Raw genomic sequence first — 21,712 nt, 5'->3', positions numbered from 1 at the left:
CCCCCTCCGTCCTAAGAGACTACTGACTGCTTAAGCCGCCTTCTGCCGCGTACGCCGTAACTGGATTATGGCTGGATTCTCGCTGTAAAAAAAAAAAAAATGATTATAATGCTTTTCTAAAAATCAAGTCTAATCAAATCTCATCAATCCGGGCTATTTGCGACAAAATATTTGTCTGATCTTCCCACAAATGAATACATACGTTAGTTTAAATTCTTTGTGTTGTGTCGAGTTGTAATATCAACATTGACCACTAGATGGCAGTTACACGTATGTCTTAATTGTGCTTGCACTAGTAGTTTTACAGTATACTACGGATCTACAGTATATTTTCGATAGATGCTGTAGATTTTTTCTGTAGCTAGATACTGTTGATAGATTATCTGTAGATAGCTATAACCCGCTGTGATTCTGTAACCGGTGGCGCGCGGCTAATGAGGTGCAACAGTTAAACCAGCCTGCTGATTGTTTGCTACTATTTGCTAATTAGGGAGCATGTGGGGGGTCATTAGCAGGGAGGAAATGTCCACTGCTTCTATGCGCTTATGTAACCAATCAATGACTTTAATTAAGACTCTTAGGCTACCGCGGCTCCCCGCAGACATCCTACTTGTTTACGAACATTCGAGTCCCCATGTAATTCAATTCAATTTATTTTCAAGCCTCTAATCACAAAATTACTGAAGGGCATCACAGGAACAAATACAAAATAAACCCAAAAAAACTCGCAACAACAAAGCATCCAAACAATATTGTGTTAATTTACGGTATAAAATATAATCTCATATAATTTTGTCTTTCATCTTCATCTTCCAAATCGCTTATCTTTATTTTTAAATTATTGTAACAATATTATTATTGACCGATTCCATTACACTGCACTTTATTGTGGTCGTCGCTGAGTGGAATAAATTTCTTATGTATGGAAGATATTCACATAGGAGAGAAACGTAGGTTGGAAGGAAGGAAGGGAGGAAGGAAGAAAGGGAAAGGGAAAGGGGTGAGGGAAGAAGGGAAGGAGGGAGAGGAGTGAGGAAGGAAGGAAGGAAGGAAGGAAGGAAGGAAGGAAGGAAGGAAGGAAGGAAGGAAGGAAGAAAAGTGGAAGAAAGGATGGACACCTAAAAGGTGGAAGAGAAATTGATTCACCCAAGTGCACTTTGGCCTCCATTAGAGCCCCCAACCACTCTGAACGCTTTCAGGTATCTTTTGAGGTGTGTGCGCTCTCGTGTGTGGTGGTGTCAAGAAAAGGCAACGAGAAAATGCGTACACATTTACAGTACCGTGTGTGTGTGTGTTTCCTCAGGGAGATTATCACTAATGCATAATACATGGCGCCATATTTTCAACTCTTAACGTGCTGAGTTGATGAAGAGAAGATCAGGTGGCGGGGAAAGTCATTACAGGGCATAAACATTGCAGCTGATATTGCTTTATTGTCACCAGCGGAAAAAATGGCAGCGAGATGACAGTCGCCGCAGACGAGTGCCAGCGCCAATGTTAATCAAGTGCGCTGATTGTCGACGGTGGCGGCCGCAAATCAAAGCAAGTGTCGAGTCGGCAGGCAAAACGCGTCCAAATGTGCGACGATTAATTCACCTCTCTCGCTCGTATCGGGTTGCTCTCTTGGAAATGATTAAACTGTGCAAAAACATCAAGACATGCTTACTTTTTTAATCACAAACCTCATATTTGGGTTCAACCGTAACAAGGAATGCGGACTCCAGGGTGCATTTCAATTTGATCGGAATAAAATTCAAGCTGTAAGCGTCCACATGAAAAGCTTTTCAATGATTTAGCGTTTCTTTCCGTAGTTGCTTCTGACTGGGGCTAATTTGGTCAAATTCTCTCGTAGAAGCTCCTCCATGTACCAGTCCCGGAATTTACCCAAAATGTCCGCTTCAAACCAAAATGGCCGACATCCTGTTTAGTTTCAGACATTGCTCCTTGAAACTTTTCTACTCATCCAGATATGATAGCCACGTTGGTCCAATTTTATGTTGATCGATGAACTTTTGTTCTGAAGTTGCCCATTTTTGTCCACGAGCCGCCTAACCATCAAACGCAAAACTTAGATCTTGTTTTTCAGTCGAATTGTTAATGCTTCCGATTGATCTGCGTTCGAATCCAGCACTCTTCAATTCCTGTCAAGTGTTTGTTATTCCAGTGGTAAATATTTTCAGGCTTTACACAAAATAACGTTTGTAGCATTTTAATTAGACCTCCAAGGGGTTGTCCCCCTTTTTTAAATTTTTTTTATTTGGTCTGGTTATGCCGACGTAATGCTTTTTGTTTGTCTCCCAAATTTTAACCGGAGCGCAATCCCAGCGTGTACATTATCCCAGAATCTCATTTGGAATCTTTTGCATGAGAAATAAATAAAGTTCAAAGCTGGCACATCAGTGGCTCCTCTGCGTCCAGGGTGAAGGGGGGGCAAGTTTTTGCGCATGTCGGAATTTTCATCTTCCAGCTGCTGGCCTTGCCGAACGCACAGATGGCGGCGGGGTCGAATTATTTTTAAATTAATTTTCAAAGAAGTCATACTGGCGAAATTAAAAGAAGTCACTCCAAACCTCAGAACTTGCGTTACACAAGAACAGACAACCGGCGCCCCACCTCACACTGATTGCTTCTCGTTTAACTCCATCGTGACATTCTCCGGAAGAGGAATGTTTATAATTAACGATCAGCCCGCATATGGAGGCAAAAAAAACAAGCTTCACTTGTGCCGATCCATCTGTGCTGCCGTAATGGCTGCACCTGGCCGAGTTTGCGCCGTTCGGAATGTTCTCAGAGCGAGCTCGATGCACCGAGGGGGGATTAAAAAGCAATATCCAGCTCGCGTGTGTCTCACGGATACGCTGTTTACTCATCATGCCCAATTATCTTTTGGCGTATTTAAACAACTCAAGAATTTATAAGAGTCGTGTTTTTTTTTTTTTAAGCTAATATTTAAAAAGTTAATTTGCAGACAGAGTGTCCGCAGTGTCAAACTTTGGTGCGACATCTCATCGAGTCCCACTTTTTTTTTTTTTTGTCGGGCCCCGTGGGTTCTCTTGTGTCTGCGGGCTTTTCGCAGATACACGTTGGGCTCGCAATTTTCACATCTTATTTAACTTCACTCGAGGCCATCGAGACTGGATGAAGTTGAACCCGAGGTGGCAATTCAGTAGCGTCTGATATTCCTTGCCTGTGATCACTATCAAGGTCTTCGGAATGAGTAGCAAGAAGTCTGTCTTTTGTTCAAAAGAACTTGTTGGAGCTAGAGGATTGTAGTTTGTCATTATTTTGTGGAATGTCGATCTCAGCGTAAGAACTTGGATGGGAGTATTCTGATGGATTGTTTTCTGGACCACTAGAAATAGGTCTCACCATAACTGCAATATCTATACTATTGAGTCAATAAATGTAGAAATGACAATTATCGGCACGATAACTCGGATTTAGGTGAGAACTACAATGGCAATGACTTCTAGAAGAACAACGGTAGCCTCAACAATAGAATCTACGACGACAGCAGTGATGACATCTGCTTTTGTACAACGGACTGTTTCAGCGCCACCCAAAATTCCATTCTGATGAATCATGGCTGGGGGTGGGTATTTTGTTTCTGCTTTTTGTTTTGAAAAGTTGACAGAGCAACGTGGCGTGATGGCAAACGAGAGGCAGATGCAGAGGCAAACAAGAACATCTGTTGAAGAAGAAACATTTTGTGCTCCGGCACCGTTTGAAGCCTGTCTGATTGAGTTTTTTTTTTTCCCCCGGATACAAGCGGATGAAATAAGTTGGCTCTGCAGGGTATCTGGACTCTCAGGGTTTTTTAACTGGTTTTGTCTAAGGAACCAACATTATAACCAAGAAGCAACTCGGGGACCACTGCTTTGGCGGAATAGGAGGATAGACCTATATTTGCATCTGTATGTCTATTTTGGGAATCGCAGCTATAGTTGACATAATTTCGATGGGATAAAGGATTTACAAAATTAGCTGGAAAATAAATCAAGTATAAATAATGAATCAATTTTATTTTCAAAAGTGTGACAATTATTTTCCATTGCGACCCACCTGCAATACCACCACGGACCATTAGAGGGCCGCAGACCATGGGCAATCCCTGCCTTAGAGATAGGCAAATAAAAAAAAAGATTAATGGTAATAGAAATTGCTAGCAATATCTTTAGTTTTTAAAAGTGAAGACAATTAGCAATTTTAGTATTGACACATGAAGTCGATGCACAATTTGTTTTCGCGGGCTGCATAAAATGATGTGACGGGACGTATCTGGCCCTCGGGCCTTGAGTTTGACACTTATGCCTTAGATGAGCTGGATGGACGGGAAGTCAGTGGTTCTCTGCTGGATGGATGGATGGATGGATGGATGGATGGATGGATGGATGGATGGATGGATGGATGGATGGATGGACGGATGACAGTAACCTTCAAAAACCCAGGTATCCTATGTCCCCGAGGTCCCCAAAGTTTTCTATCCAATTTGGCGCCTTGTGCAAACTTCCCGCCGCAGTCGTTGTGATGGTGGGCCATCTGTAGCCTCTGTCAGAGCCTGGCTAATTCCTCGCAGCTCAGATGGAAGGATGCGAGCTCTCTGTGGCTCTCTTCCCATATCGCTTGTTCCTCTCATTCTGTCCCCGCCAATGTCTGCTTCACACCTTCCTTCGCTCCTTTTTCCAGCTCTCGGGCCATTTTTGTGGGTTTTATGTGGCACGGTAATAACAGCTGTCCTCATTCCACACCGGCGAGCAGGTGAAATTGTGACTGGAGAAATTGAGGCCTTTCTTGTCATGAGCTAAATTGACCACGGTCTCTTTTTTTCTTCCATCCGTCACTGTCGCGTTTGGTTTGCACCTCGGCGAATTTCTCGCTTTCCACTTGGAAATGGGAAAATGTGCAAACCCAGATGGTTTGACATAAATAAACCAGTAGGAGTTAGCGGTGGTTGTTGAGCCAGCAACATGGGATTTGGTGCGCCGTGTCCTGGGAGGTTTCCTTTCAGTCTGTATCGGTGCCAAAATCATCACGTCAATACGAGAAGTAATTGATTCCTTATCAGCAAGTGATCAGTAGCAAATTTATTGTGTGAATTCAGGAAAAAAATAAAAGCTTTTTTTTTTCTTCTTAAACTCATCTTTAGTGTCGCTCCTCTCTCAGCCTCAAACATTGTTTGCCACAAGAGGGAATAAAACTGCTCCTCCTGTTGGCCAGTGTTTTGATTTAAAAAAAAAAAAGTTTGCTTATAAATAGTATTATTATTGTAGGTGAAACAATTAATTGACAACGGATTGATGATCAAATTAACTAACAACTATTTTGATAATCGATAAATTCTTTGGAGACCTCACAACAGAATCTCCGAATTTTAGTCTTTCAATCTGTTCTATTCTTTGATTTGGCTAAGCTGATTATCTTTGTTTAATCGAATCATCACTTTTCATCGAAACATCTGCCGCGGCCTCCATGAGATACATCAGCTCACTTTTCTTTTCGGCACTTTGCTCGTGGAAGACTTTGATGGTCAACCACTTTGAGTCAATAAAAAAAGTTCTGGTTTTGTTTTTGTTTTCTTACTCCTTACTGGCCGTTCAAATGTAAACTGCGCAACACTTTGCCCACTCTGAGCATTTTCTTTTTCTAATTCCCCGTAGCACTGACCACTTTAAACCTCCCTAACTCCCTCTTGTCAATATAGAAAAGACAAGGCGAGGAATGGAACTCCGCAGCCTCGCATTGCCTTGTCAAAAGTTTCCATGTTGGGCTGCAGGTTCCACACGGCATAACTAAGACCCTCGGAAGGAGCTTATCTGCTTAAAACAGGAGGGCGATGGAGGGTAAAAAAAAAAAAAAGCCCGCTATTCCGCTTCTTCCATCTTTTTCCTAGACTTCTTTTCTTCCGAAGCCACCGGAGCTTTGCGTTCTCCCGTGAGAGTCTCCTTTTCCCGTCGTCTCACTGCTTTAATCCACTTACGCTTCTTAAGCCCACCTCCACTCCACTTGATTGGCCACCTTTCCAAATTTACCTCGATCAATAAGCTTGTGGACTGGAAAACTTTTCTTTTAGCGGCTTCTTCGTGGCAGATGAAGCATTACAAGCTTTCTTGTCGGCGTTTTGCACACAAGGATTCGTAGTCATCGTTTCCCTCGGAGGGCCATTATGATTGTCGACAAACAACAAACAGATGAATAACTCGTTTTGAAATCAGAGACTAGTAAAAATTGCTGAAATATTTTAAAAAAACGAATAGTAATAAAAATTGCAAGCAATGTCTATTTTTTTTTCTAAAGTGAAGACAATTTGTAATTTTAGTAATGACACCAAGTCGATGCAAAATTTGTCTTCGCGGGACACATAAAATGATGTGACGGGCCGTATCTGGCCACCGAGCCTTGAGTTTGGCAGCTATGTGTTATGGTGTGGTTTGCTTCACCACCATCATCTAAGACCAAAGTCTCAGATCAGTCAAAGAAACGAAAAAAAACCATTGTGTTTCCGGAAGAACTGAATGGCACCGTCACCAAAACAAACTAGCTTTTGGAAACTCAAAACAAAAAACATTGGGTAGAATGTTTTATTTAACAGCCACTTCCTTGTTTCTAGGTCTTTTGTCTTTCTTTTTTTTAATACGCAGTCTCTCTCTCCAAGCTGAGCAAACAACATATCAGTCGGTGGTCTTTCTGAAAGGCCAGGTGCCTCTCGAAGTCCGACACAAGTCCCCGCTGCCCACGTCCCTCGGGTCCAATTTTCCCTGGCGCTGAGCTGACTTAGCTCTGTGTTTAGATACATTACAGTCGTAGCAGTGAGTTCTGCGTCCAACCTGAATGGTAATGAGCAGAGACTCAACTCCCCCACGTATCGCCCCTCCCTCTATCCATTTTACTCTGCTGAAAATAGATTTGTTTGCACGCACCGAACAGATATTGTAATCACACTTTCCCCCGCCTTTAAGCCCGTGGGGATTCGCTGCGTGCGCGGCCAAAATGCAAATGAATGCCGTGCGGTAATGTTCCGTACGTACCGAGAACAGGAAGCCGTTTGCATTGTTTTCCTTACACGGCTTCTAAAATATTTGTAGAACAGTGATGTCACGCTGACGTCATCGTGATGTCATTTGGTTGCCTGACCAACAGTGAGGATTTCAGGATTTAAGGATTCTCATGATCATTTAGTCGGGTATTAGTTTCCGAGATTTTTACTTTTATATGCATAAATGAATAAAGAAAATTTTTTTGAGTATTTTGGGGTATTAACTTATTCCAACAAATTTATTCGTGCCTACATGCAATGTAAAGTGTGCATCTGTGTGTGAGTATGTGTGTGTATGCGCACATTTACTACAGTAAGAAAGAGGACTTCTGTGGAATAAACGAGCTTCCCCCTCTCAAATAACTCGACAAATATTAATGCAAGTTGTGCAAACTTTGTATCTCCGGGGACGCCATGGAAGACGTTTCATGTCCTCTCTATTAATAAATGATACACCACCCGTGTTGTTAGGGGCTATTCTTAACCAGCAGCCTGCGCAATAGTGGGACACCATCATTTTTCACATGGAACTTTTCTGCACATGCAACTTGCTGACATTTCTTTTCCCTCTCTCTCTCTCTCTCTCTCTCTTGCAGATGCGACCGACTATTCCGCAGTAGGTAAGAGGCATTTCATTTTTCATGGTACACAGGAGTGCATGTGTGTCAAGCGTCTTTGGGAGATGTTGCATAAATATGGAGAAAGCCTCAGATGCGCAGGGTTGAGCCGCTCGGAGCGCCCGTCAACATTCCAACGCGTTTCTCCATTTGAGTTGTATTTAAATGAGCGCCTGGTAGCCCAGATTGTCGACACAACAAGCGTTCAGGGACAAATTGACCCATTTTTTTTGTAAATTGAAGCAAACCAAATTAGGTGTTTTGCGGTGACACTTTTTTGACCGAAAAAAAATTCAAATATAATGCAATGTTTTGCTTTCTAAATAGAATCATTTGTAAAATTGCAAGCCGTTTTCTTACAGCTAGGGATGTTCGATACTGGTATAAGTAGGCCCCGATACTGAGTACAGATACTCGCTGTGAACTTGAATTTATTTGGAAAAAAAACATACAAACTTTTTTTCTCACATTTACTCATTTTGTCAATGTTTAATGCTTTACTAACGTTGCAATCAAATGTATTTTTTTGCCTGTAAAAAAATCCCGTAAAATTACTTTTTTTTCTTAAAAAATTCACCAATTTTCGTTTGTTAACCTTTTCTACTCATTCATTAAATATCGACTATGGATGGATGAATATAAATAGATTGCTAGACTGACGCATCATAATCTAGGTAGACAAATCGTGCCTAAGAAAGACAAAACCAAAAATTGAAAGTTCTGGGATGGCTCGTCATTGCTGCAGGAGGAAAAGTGATGGAGGATGAGTGCTAGTGACTGTCATTGACTCACGCGTACAGCATGGCCCCGGGCCAGGCCGAGTCGAGCCGGGCCAGGACAGGACAGCGGGACCTCTTACGGCCGCCCCAAGGCTCGGCGCATCTGTTCAAGAGAGGGCGGAGGTGGCCAATCAATCATCTCAGCCCCAGTGTGGAAAAAGTGCAGTGAACAAATGAGCAAAGCGGCATACCTTGACGTTGCGTCTTCCGTCTGGGTCTTAAATAACGGAACTTTTCTTTTTTTGGGGGGGGGTGGTACAAGCTGGTCGGATAATTGAAAAAGCGGCTGCGGCCATTTGGGCTCAACTTGACTGACTTGACTGCTCAGAAAAGAGAAAACCCCTGGCTGGCTGAGAATAATAAGTGCCCATGGGAGGCCGCCAGATGGACGTTTACTGTGAGCCTAGCGGGAGAGGGAGCAATCTGTCAAACATCACACTGGGCACGCGTGTGTGTGTGTGTGTGTGTCTGTTCATATGCGCGTGTGGAACACTGCAGGTTCACGTCCATCGTGTCCATTAAGAGACTTGAAACATACGACAATCCGCCGATATATACTTGCAAGGTCAACAATCCTCTGTGTATTCAAACGGACACTAACCAGACTGACCTCTGCCAAGGCCAAACATGTCCATCTTGTGGGGGAAAAAAAAAAAGAAGATTCTGAATCTACTTTGGTTCCTGTTGGTATGCACTTAATGCTTTTTCCAATGTCGTGAGCCTTGTTCCACTGATGTGGTCTTTTAAAAGAGTTCCAAACTCAAAAATTAGGCAGTGATGGTGCCCATTAGGAGGCGGGGCCTTTTTTTTCCCAGGGATCTGGCATGGCCCTGATGGAAGTGACCGTATAACCTCCTTGTTTGTATTTTAAATAGGGTTTTTAAATTAAATGAATAAATAGATAAATAAATCTTGATTTGTGAAGTTAATGCAGTTCCACTCCAGTCCTGTAGGGGGTGGTATGCATTACAAGGAGTGTGTTTTTATATCCAGTCCAGATACAAGTGGACCAATATTTCTCATTCAGTGGTTCAAAAAAACAAAAAAAGATATGGATTTGCAGAGACATTTGCAATTCCACTCCTATCCTGCAGGTGGCGGTAGTACTCACGCCGAACGGTTGGGATAGATCGTCCATTCATATAGTGGGCTCTGATGCCAGTGGGGTGCAACATTGCCTCATTTTACGCTTTACTTAGATTACATATTGAGAAATTAGGATTTACATAGGCGTAGCTGTTTCACTCCAGTCCTGTAGGTGGCCGTTAAAAGCATTATCACAAGTTTTTTTGTGCATGAAAACAGGATGTCATTGATCTTATTGCATTTTTTTTTGGCAACTCGGTCGTCGGACGGGAGCCGAGCGAGCACCGGGAAGTGATCGCCGGCTTATGCCGCTAAGCAAATAGCATTATAGCGCTTGAAGTCTAAAAGTAGATGCCGTGCTTTTCAATGCTCCGGAGTGGGAACATGGAAGATGATTTATTCAGTTTTTTTTTTATTAATCTGTGAGCCTTTCAAGTTTCCATCTGGGCCCTGGGAAAAATCTGAAAAATACTCATAAGAATCCCGTGGCTCGGTTTATTAGCCTTGCTAATGCTTGTTGTCTTTTATTTGTGGTCTTTCGTGAAATAGATGTGTCCAAGCTGGTTCAAAATATGGCTTGGCACTTAAGTGGAGACTTTAAATAGCTTTGACAATCTAACAACTCAAGGCAATAATTTACCAGCTCTGGCTTGCAACACTCGGGTAACACTTGATTTGGTCACCTTCCTTAATCGGTCATTTAATTTCACACTGTTTTGTATGTAACGCAAAAAAAAAAAACTTTATATTTTTGGGTGTGTGGAACGGATTAGTTGGATTTACATTAGCTCCGATGGTAAATGCCGCTTTAGTTTGGTATGATTCGGTTTTAGTCAGATTGTCGGGAACAGATTATTAAAGAAAGGCTTAAAAGTTTAACTGTCATGACTTCCGAGTCTTTAACTTTGCCAGACATGCTCGGAAAAAGTAAATATTGTACAATAACATTTCTAAAAATAGCTTGGATTTATAGCTTTTAAGGAATCCAATGACGCTTCGCAATAACTCTTGGCGGTATTTAATATGTTGAGCATGTTAATTTATATGACTTAGGTGAGTCACTCGCGTGTCACATTTTATTTTTTTTTACATATCGTAGCTGACATTACATTTGCTGTCTACTCCAAAAAAAAAGGCGATAAGTACTTGTCCCTCCCGCCTTTCCATGCCGCACCCCCTCGAGGGAACGTGGCATATGGCGGAGGCACATTGAGGTGTCCTCTCCGTGCCTGACCGTTGTGAAGCCAAGCGTCAGATGTTCACTTCACAGGAGAACGACGCACTTTGAGGCGCACTGGGCATCCATGAGAGTCATTCTGCTTGCAACACGGTTGCCCACTCGCTCTATTATTAGCTCTCCATTTCCGGTTTCTTGCTTGGTGTGAGTCTCCATAAAGGTGCCAGTTGAGGAAGGAACCGTGCTTAAAGATTCATTTGATTCAAATGTAATGAAAATAAAGGGTCCACAATTTTTTTTTTTTTTCAAACCCCGAAATTCTTCAGAAAATGTTGATAAAGATTAATCATATGCTTGCAATTGGGGACGGGTGGAAATGTTGAAAAAAAACAATCTGAAAATACCAAAAAGTTAATTATCTGGCCCGCCATCTTGGTCAAGCATATTTCAGATGGAGGGGCGGTGCCCCCGCGGCCACCCCTCTAGCTCTGCCAGTGGACAACTGAACTGCACTCAAAAAATGTAATGTATTGCATGTAAAAATAGCCAGTGTAATATTACACAGTTTTTCTCGTGATTCTTCACATACCATGTTGACTTTTGCGAACCACCGTTTTACAGCAACGTACGAACATGATGTCAACGTTATGGCCTCATTCTGTTTTTTTAATTGACAGTTCCTTTTGTTTTTAAGCTGCGTCGTCCCTTTTAAGTGCACACGTCGCTGCTTGCGTCCCACTCCAACCCCTTAAGGCGCTCCTCTTCCCCTTCGTTTCCCGTCGACGTATCTCTAATAAGCCTCACTAATTAGCCGGGCTTCAAAAACAATCAAATCTTGCTGTTTTGCTGTCAAGCTTTGGTGCTATGAAAGCGACATAACAGTCTGAGCAACCATTAAAACGTGTTTTGAACAGCCTGTCATGTCTCTGTGATAACATTTGTGCAAGCCTATACTACTTGACACTCATTATACCGAGACATTGTGTAAATGTTACGTTATAAGTGGCCAAAGCGGGATATCGGAGAGTACCTCGCCTTGCGACAAGCCAATTTCCAATCTGTTCCATTCAAACAAATAGAAAAGCCATTAATGTTTCTGCTAAAAAAAAAAAAAGTGTATTTTCTCCCCCGAACACCAATACACTATTTGTACTTTGTTGCACCACCTCTGGCTTTTATAACAGCTGGCTGTCATAGAGGCATGGACATAATGGGTGATAAACATCACTGAATATGATTTTCAGCTAGCCATCCACACTCCATGATTGCTTTTCCTTCGTCTATCATAACCTTAGTTTTGTTTGTTTACGTTATAATGATGACGATTTGAATTCTCGGCAGTCCTTATCGCTTTACTGAAGCCAGTCTTAACTCCACTCTGAGCTAATGTTAGTAGCGCTACGCTAATGACAAATGATTATATTTACTGCGAGTACTGGTCTAATGTTTTTCTACGTGTTGTTGCACCGTTTGTGTTCAATGTGTGGGATTTTAGCACGGCAACGTCGAGCCTAATTAGGATTTAAGCTAGCAGACTCGGTCTCAGTTATGGTTATTTTAAATACACAGGCTCTCATTGTCTTTGTTTTATGTTTGGTTTTAGAGCTGAAGGTACAATTTTTTATTTCCAGTGGATTTTTAATGCCCCTTGCTGACTCTTATAAATGTAGCTGGAATCCAAATGAGTTCAAATCATCTTTAAGTAACACAATCTCCTTTGAGAACAACATCTGGTCCAAATTGGCCCATGTGTCTTATCTCGTTTTTTTGGCCCAATTTTTGAGGAGGAGGACGAAAATGATGATGATGAAGACTGGACAGAATCCACGGCCCAAGTTCTCGGAAGGTCGCGAGTCAGAGTTTGCCGGGAGGTCAGCCCATCTGCTGGCGTTACTCACTCTGTTGCAAGACGCTAGTTAGCAAAGAGGCTAATGGGGATTTGGGGCGAATTTACCGAAGTCAAATTCCTTGTTTGGCACGCTCAAACATGGCGAATAAAAAACTCTTGAATCTTGAATCTTGAATCTTGATGGTGGTTATGGTTTTGTGACGGGTATTAAGATTAGCTCCAGTGTGGCTCGAGTCACGCTGAATGGCAGGTAAAATAAACTCAAGACTCCAGGAAGTCAAACAACATCTAAAGTGTTAGTGTTGCCGTTCTGAATTGTTCCTGGTGGGTTTGGAACGGGCTTTTCATGGGTTCTTCAGCGCTTTGTTCGGATTTTCACAACTCCAAGTGGAAGCTTATGTGTATTTTGCTCTCACCATTTGCTGTAAGCTTATTTTTGTAAACCAGGCAAGAAAAACAGCGGGGGGTAGACAGGAAGTGGGTGGAAAAAAATATCACAATTTTCCAGGGGGCATTAAAAAAAAAAAAAAATTGCTTTCTCCGAAGCAACTTGGGAGATTGAGATGTGCGAAGAGGCAAGAGACTCGCGCTTTCCTTGAGCTGAGAGGTTGTTAATTGGTGTTCATCGCACTTTGAACGTCATTCACCGCTCCAAATTTAAATATGTCGATAAAGGTGTTAAAAAAAAAAAAGTTGGGGAGGAAAAGTTCTGTTCTTTGGTGCGTTTGACACCTTTTGCGTTGCCGTCGTTTCGCGCCGGGAACGCTCACAGCAGTCGAAAGGTGCGAGTATCTCGCTCTTCTGAGTAACAAAATTAATGCAGAGATTGAAAAAATGCAAAGTGGATGATTCACAGCAACTCTCGGAGCAACATAAATTCAGCGTCCAGAGTTATTGGTTTGGGCTTAGGTTCCTGTCAGCGGCCCAACTTCGTTAATCACCAACTCTTTTGATTTAGTAGCGTGACCTCAAGCGCATGGGCATTCCACTTATTACGGGATGCCGACATATGGAGATTTTGCTCGCAAGCACTTTTCCTCACCAGCGCCTATGCCAACAAATAATATTCTGGCATTGAACCAAAATGTCATATCCTCCGTGACAAGAGCTACATTATAATGTTAAAATTGCACAAGTTGGGAGGGGCATGAGTAATGGCAGCCATACATTTTTGCCAGTCGGTGGTGCAGGATAGGGTGTCAAATTGAAACTTGGTATATGTGTTTCAAATTTGGCTTCTGGAAGTGGCTAAAATGTCGTTAAAATGGATGCTTCGAGTTGTAATATAACTTATCACCACTAGGTGGCAGACAATGTCTCAGCTGCTCTCACGTTGTTGTCAAAGTGAGTCGGATTAATTTTTTATGGACTATAGAATGATCTGTAGGACAAACATAGTAATTCAATAATGCAATATATATTTATGATCATATTTTTATTATGCATCTGGTCCTCTGTGGCCTGCCCCCTCCAACATTGAAATTGAGGAGTTCTGATGAGGTCATAAGGACCATATCCCAATCAAGCTCTCCAAAAATAAACCTCGTGCATGACGTGCGCTTCGATCGGACCCTCGGAAAAGTCATTAGCAGTAAACCTCATTGTCAGATGCTTTTTTTTTTCCCATTTTTGTTCCCTCTTAAACACAAATTGTTTAACATTCTATCGAAAAGCTAGATAAAAATGGGTTGGTGCAAAAACTAATTTCCCACAATGCATTTATAAAGGTTTAATTATCTTCCCTTTAGCAATCCCACACTTTAACAATCAGAGTCGGAATAAACTATTATCTCCAGTTAGTTTGCTGGCTTTTTCTTGTTATTTCTCGTGGCAGAGCAAGGCTGGCAGAACCGTGTGCCACCCATGCTTGGGTGAGCTCAACCCCGAAACCTCAAGAGGGGGGCTTAGGGAGAAGTCAAAAGCGTGCTGGCTGAGATAATAATGTCACTAAATTCTGGCAATGCTGTTGCATGCGCCGTAATTGTTTCCCGCCAGGTGGTAAAAAAAATAAAAATCTGGTTCAAAGGTGGGAAATTCAAGTCAGGATTGTATCAATCACTTTTATTATGCTGTTCACACTAGGTCTGAACAGAATAATAATTCTGTCTCAATCACAGCAAAATTAATTAAAAATTATAATTAATTCATTAATGATAATTAAAAACAAACTGCTTTCAATTCAATTAAATGCAAATGTACTGCACTAAAAAAAAAAGAATATAACTGATCTGTTCTTCTGGCCGTTAACGATTTGGCTTTATTGGCTGCCCGTGTTTATCGACTGGCACGAGATCCCACACTTTGAGAATCGGCCGTCTCGAGAAGAAGTCGAACTCTTATGCAGCCGCTCGATACTTGCGTGTTGCTTTGCGCGATTCATGGACATACTTTGATTTTTACCGGTTGCCTTTTCTTTTTTCTCAATTACATTTGCTGCCCATTAGTAGCGTGATTCAAGGCCTCTGTGGAACAAACTGCCACCCGATCACACCATTATTATTCCCTGATTAAATTCATGCTTGGGGGAGGAAAAAAAAAAAAAAAGCTCCCAAGTCACTCACGCTCTATTAAGAAGATTGAGTGTCCGTGTTTAACACGATCTAATGGATGGGTGAATTACGCCCCGGCTATTAATGTTTAATACGTAATTGAATGTTCTACATGGCCAAACTTGTTTACCGGGATAATTGATGCTTATGTTGTGCCGTTTGTCTGCAACACACACATCCACGCGCACACTCTCAAACACACACAGAGAAAAAGAAATGCAAGTGATGGGAGTTTGATAGTTTACTTTGTGGCGTTTGGAGAGCAACCTTTGCAATACGGCACTCAAAAAAAAAAAAAGTAGACAGTTTTGACATGTGATTTCGGAGCTTCGGCTTGCGGTTTCTCCGGAGACCCTTCGGGAAGGCCGCCGCTGCCGCACGCAACCATCTGCAGCTGCAGCCTACAGGCAAAACATGGTGTGTGTGTTTGTGTGTCTGTGTGTGTGTGTGTGATTAAATTGCCGCATATCTGGTTGGGCTACCACAAAGTTAGCTGCCTCGCTACCCAGGTCGTTCTTCAAACTACGCAAAGCTATGTAAGGTTGCGGAAAAATTTCAAATTCAAGTAACGGAACATAAAGAGATTACTCGACAGAACTGGAAGTCTGAGATATTTTAAATCCATAATTGTTATCCGTCGTAGCTGCTAAGAATCCCATTGGTTGCGTCGGCTGTACCGGCTGCCATCACAGATTTTTTTTTTTTTTTTGCATAATTGGAACCAACTTTTAGGGTGTCTACATAAATGGAGTACCTTGACTCAAAGTTTTCTTTTTTTCACTGCTCCATGCATGTCAAAATGATCATGTGACCGACTATTGCTGCATCACGGTTGATCCACTCTTACTCCCGTGCCGAGTTGCGAGATCAGTAATCAATATGAATGATTTACCAAGACTTGCCTCCATCCTCGCCGCTGAGCAAACGCTGTCCTCCCGTCAACCGAGGCTTCCTCCCAGGTGGTTTGCATTTAGTTTGAACTTCCAGGCGGGTTTAAGCTGATGAATAGCTTTTATTGAACGTGAATACATTTAAGGATGAGGATTAGTCAGCACTTTCTCTCTGATGATCTGAATTTGCCGGAGGATGTGCTTAGCATGTAAAAAAAAATTAAGCGCAGAAGAAAACAAAGATTTTTGAGCTACAGAAAAAGAGGCATCACTTTTGTCGTCAGTCAATGCCCAGTTTGTGAGTTTCTTTATTGATCTCTTTTCCTCATCGAATAAATTTGACCAATCATGAGAAAGGAAAACTAATACTGTAATTTCCTATGAATAATACACATTAAAAAAATAAAAATAGTCTCCGCGTATTGTATCAGCATTGATTTTTATAGATCTTTACCAGTACCTAGCGGTTGTAAAAAAAAAAAAAAAAGGCATATTTACTTTCCAACGTATTTAATTTCTAATGTTACAAATTTATGTAATAAATATAATATAATAAGTTGTCCGGCGTTGTTGCGGACTTTTAATTTCCTGTTTTTGCTCCGGTGGCAGCAGCACGGCTATAAAAGGTCTTGCCTTATAACTCCTTATTACTTACCTTATTGATGTTCCTCTCAGCAGCGCTTTAATGACAAGAAGTCACGACATGCTCATATCTTGCATTTGCTTCATGTGATAGCGCATCAGCCACATTAGCCCGTTAGCATTGGCCATTCGTGCTGCTTATTCCGAACTCATAAGGGCATACTATTGAGTATTTGTAGACTGCGTAGGTGTCAAATCAAAGGCCTGGGGGCCAGATTGGGCCCGCCACATCATTTTATGTGGCCCGTGAATTGTGCTCTGACTTTGTGTGATTTCTAAAATTGCAAATTGAAATGTTGCTAGCATTTTTTACTACCATTCATCTTTTTAAAAAAGTTTTACTAGTCTCCGATTTCAAAACTAGTTATTCATCAGTTTGCTGTGTAGTCTATACTGTGTATAATATGAAACCTTCCTACATTTATTTGGGTTATAATGCCCCACTGAAGGAAATTACTACTGTATTTTCCGCACTATAAGGCGCACCGGATTATAAGGCGCATCTTCAATGAACAGCCCATTTTAAAACTTTGTCCATATATAAGGCGCACTGGATTATAAGGCGCACCTGCAATGAATGGCCCATTTTAAAACTTTGTCCATATATAAGATATATACATTTGGCCCGCGGGTTGGACTTTGGACACGCCTGCTGTAGTGCCTCAATATTGGTCCATTTATAAGGCGCGCCTGATTATAAGGCGCACTGTCGGCTTTTGAGAAAATTGGAGGTTTTTAGGTGCGCCTTATAGTGCGGAAAATACGGTACTATATATTCACTCTGATAATAAAGCATACCAGCAAATCACGGGACAGTATTATACACAAGGAAAAAATGGCTTTTTTTTTAAAAGTGATTTTGGGTGGTCACGTTATATATAAGGGAGGGATATTATTCCAGGAAATTACTTTTCAAAAGCGCCCTGAAGAGACTCTTATGTGCTCCCTCGTACGCTCACATTTGCTTTGAACCAGTCACACGGGTTAAGGTTCAGAAGTGCTCGCAGCTGAGTACCAGTTACTCAAGCTGTCATGTGACAAAAGGGCCATTTGAACCGTATGCGACGTCCTCTGACATCTTCCCTCGTCTCCATCGGTGTAAATGCCTTTCAGCCGCCATGTCATACGAGGCGGCTCACAGATTGTACGACTGGGAAAACGGAACTCTTTATACAATGAAGCGACGGACGGCCTTGAGCTTCAAGCCTGCCTTTTAATTTGCACGCATACGCCGCAGTAAAGGCGTTCAATTTACACAAGCTGACTTTCAAGATGTCATCGCGGAGTTATTGCCGAAGTTGCGGCGGTGTCACTTTGTCGCTAAAAGTGCACATTTCAGCGAGTCGTTGAAGAAGAAGTTGTGGCTAAATTAGAGCGTAAATGTGAAAGGAGACACATGGGGACTGTCAGCTTGTCTTGCATTCTTTGAAGACGGCTGTTTCTTCTTCCTCCCCTCGGCCCATGCTGGGCACACAATGCTGCCAATTAGTTAATGGGGGGGGGGGACATCACCGTTTTCTTGCATGTGCGCTTGCTGCAACTCAGAGCTTCAAAGGAAGCTGGAAAGCACTTAACAAGCCTAGCACATTCTGTACGCCAATGTGTGACGGCCATGGGAGGAGAAGAACAACACTGTAGTGAAGAAATGGCAGATGAGAGCTGATGATTTATACAATTTGAAGAAAAAAAATAATCAAAGCAATCGGAATATTAAAGCAACCGTGCATTTCAGGCGATTTCGGCTTTTGAGTCTCTCTGACTGGTTGAATAGTGTGCAGCTGCATTATTACAGGATATTGGACTTTTGTGTTTTATATTCAACTTTTCTCAGTTTATTTCCGCTTTCTATTTTAACATACATTGTTGCCTCACAGAATTTTTTTTTGTAATTTAGTGTCACCTATCTGTGTAGTACAGTAATCCCTCGTTTATCGCGGATGATTGGTTCCAAAAACCACCCGCGATAAGTGAAATCCGCGAAGTACGGTCACCAACAAGAAGTACTGGGCAGGCTAACGGGTTAGCGGAAAGATGCTAATTCTCGATCGTGCGCGACTTCTAAAGGAATGTAAACGAACATTTGGAGCAATACTACATTGACCTAAAGGTTAGACACGTTTCCTCAATTTAGAAGTTTTATTTTGACTTTTAAATGTTTTTTAAATTTGGAAAAAAAATCTGCGATGTAGCGAAGCCGCGATAAACAAAACGCGATTGATCACTGTATATAGTTAAATCATTTTAAAGTATTTTTTTGAAAAAACAGCTGCAGGAAGTTGCTGAAACATGTAAAGCAGGAAAACAAAACTCAAAAACGTTTTTTAAATAATTTACCAAATGAAAGACAGTTCTATGAATATTCACCAAAGAAAAAGATAAGTACTCAAAATGTGTATGTCTTTGGAGTAAGCCTAGAAAAGCACAGAATGTCCATAAAATGTCCGCTTCACCAAAAATGCAACCTAGTGGTCATAATTAGGAGTAAACATTTATTTCACTGGCAAAGCTTGTTGCTAAACTGCCACGGCAACACTGTCGCCAAATGAAGTGCTCAGAATGATTATTCCTTCTCCGTTTTGGGTTCATAGCCCGGTCTGGATTTATTAATGACCCTTAATAAAACGGTGGCATCTGATTAATGCTCTGCGCACGGCTGATAAGGGTGATGCATAAAATGCCGGATTGATGCGTGCGCTTCATTCTTATTCCTCACACCCTACAGTAGTTAGTGACTCTAATGTATTCTGGGCCACCGTGAGACTCCCAGTTGAGGGTTTTAAAGGAGCTCACCACTATTGATTTTGCACCACGAGTGTCTTCCCAGGTTCATTATGGGGGGGGGGCTCAAGGCGCAAGAAGTCAAGCTGGAATATGATAAACATTGCAATATAAACCTCCCTGGGGGGAGTGCGAACTTTGTGCATACTTTAACTAAGCGCAGAAAGTATGGCCTGCTTGGGCCTGATTTGTTTATGCTTTTAAATTCCTGGAAAAAAAAAAATATATATATTTAACTCATTCTCTGCCATTGACACATATAGACGTATATGCGTCAATGGTAGTGAAAGAGTTAAGGTAACAAAGTATACAAATAACATCAGCGAGCCTCATGTCAAATTGGTTAGTTTTTTTGAAAATTAAATACTGAATGAAGTCATTTATGTAAAAATGGTGGTTGTGTTCATGCTAGAAGCATGGTGTTGATGTTTTTCCTGAGTAAATAAATCAATCCAAATCTAATAGCCAACTTGTGGAATCTATAAGCAATTACAGATCCCTTTGGGCTCAAGGGTATCTCCATTCATGGGCCCCATCTATCTGGAATAAAAAAAAAATGTTCGCCTTGGATGGTAATGCTAAAAAAAGAGAAATGAAATCCAAGCTACCTTCATGCGCTATAGTCAGAACTCCAGCATGTTCCTTTCGTTCCATATTCATGTAGTCAGCTGCTTTTGGGTACAGTGGGAGGGGCTCCATTGATGGCTTGCAGATCTCAATATCACACGACGCCGGTTTATGCGAGGAGGGCTCGGACGGGCACATCAGCGCCAGCGATCGATACCTCATTAGCGCCTCAGCCTTCCTCCGTTCACATTTTGTCACTTTACGTTCGCCGTCTCAGTTCATCGCATGGTTGTTTGAAAGGCACGCTCTGCATTTCTACTCGGCCGTCAGCCGCTTCAGCATATTTTTAGATAGGCTGAGGAAGAAATCGGGAGACTTGGATAGCTCGTGGCGCTGGTACACTTGGAGATAATGCCGGATGAGCCTTGGGCGTTGGGGGTGTGTGTGTGTTGCAACATCCCTCTTGTCACTTTAGATAAGAGGAGGGAAATAGGACTGGTTGCCGAGGGACCGGCTAAGTGCTTGTCACTGTCCCTTTCGTGTGGCGGCAACGGCGGCCGCTTTGGTGCGTGCTGAGAGGCAGATGCCCATCGCTGTCCCATCACTTCACTTCCAAATGGACAATCAGATGGCGGGTCAATGTGGGGAATCACAAACACAAAAGATCCCATCCACTTGTGTGTCCTTAAACACGTGTGTACCGTATTTTCCGGACTATAAGGCGCACCTAAAAAGCTAAAATTTTCTCAAAAGTCGACAGTGCGCCTTATAGTCCGGTGCGCCTTATATATGGATAAATTCCTAAATTTAAACTGGCCTGAAGCATTGTGTCACGAAATCAATCATAAGTGGCCCGCTGAAGACTATGAATCATAAATCAAAAAGGCTATGGATCATTATTTTGTGATTATAAAGTAATTTGTTGCGTCTGAAGTTGAAATAAAAAAGATAAAATGGAGAATGATTTGATTTGGATTAAAAATCGGACATGATGCATTAATGGTGCGCCTTATAGTCTGGTGCGCCTTATATAAGGACAAAGTTTTAAAATGGGCCATTCATTGAAGGTGCGCCTTATAGTCCGGTGCGCCTTATAGTCCGGAAAATACGGTAGCTCAAAACCTTTTAAGGCAAACATTTTGATAGCCAAGCTTGGGCCTTGGGAGGGGAAATGAATTTCTTCAGGTTGTGTTTGCTAAAATGGCCTCCTGGTTAGGTGTAACTTTAAAAAGTCAATGTGACCATAACAAGAGCAAATAGTTCTTGTCTTGAAATCACTTTTTATAAATAAAAAAAAATTGGAGAACCTCTGGGCCAAGCTAGCCGAGTTGTTTACCCCCCGCTTCCACGTTTTATGCTAAGCTTGGAGCCTGCCGGCGTTGGCTTCATATTTAATGCGCCGTCACTGGCGTTCGCAGTCCCTCTCATCTGGCTGATGGGATGTAAGCCAAAGCGTGCGTCCTCTCCCAAACGTCAGTCCGCCTCCTTTTGCAGGCACGCCACTCACCCCTCCCACCACCCAAAATGAGCCTTGTTTAACACGGCCAGCCTTTGCAAACACTGCGAGTGTAACGTCAGCTTTGCTTAAACCCATTTGACCATCTGTGAATGAAAACAAGTCAATATGGTCAATCCTCGCCGATTGCCATCGCCTATTCACAAAATATGTAATGGTATTTCGGAGTTCTGGATCCTTACTTCCAATGGGCGATGTCCCGGCTGGTCCATAGAATATTCTTAGCTAC

General features: G+C 42.1%; 1 protein-coding gene across 8 annotated transcripts in view; it reads left to right on the top strand.

The window, feature by feature from the left end:
- Nucleotides 1-21,712, top strand: part of ptprda (protein tyrosine phosphatase receptor type Da) — a 196,149-nt gene that overhangs the window by 47,783 nt on the left and 126,654 nt on the right. For all 8 annotated transcript variants that reach the window (XM_088394236.1, XM_088394226.1, XM_088394216.1 and 5 more), the window contains exon 5: nucleotides 7,630-7,653. The gene's annotated coding sequence lies outside the window, so the exon portion shown is untranslated. The remainder of the gene's footprint in view (nucleotides 1-7,629; nucleotides 7,654-21,712) is intronic.

This window comes from Syngnathus floridae, chromosome 1 (assembly GCF_059516105.1).
Source record: "Syngnathus floridae isolate MCC-2025c chromosome 1, RoL_Sflo_1.0, whole genome shotgun sequence".
Classification (NCBI taxonomy): Eukaryota; Metazoa; Chordata; class Actinopteri; order Syngnathiformes; family Syngnathidae; genus Syngnathus; species Syngnathus floridae.
Note: the sequence above shows the minus strand (reverse complement) of the source record. Positions and strands in the feature narration are given on the sequence as shown.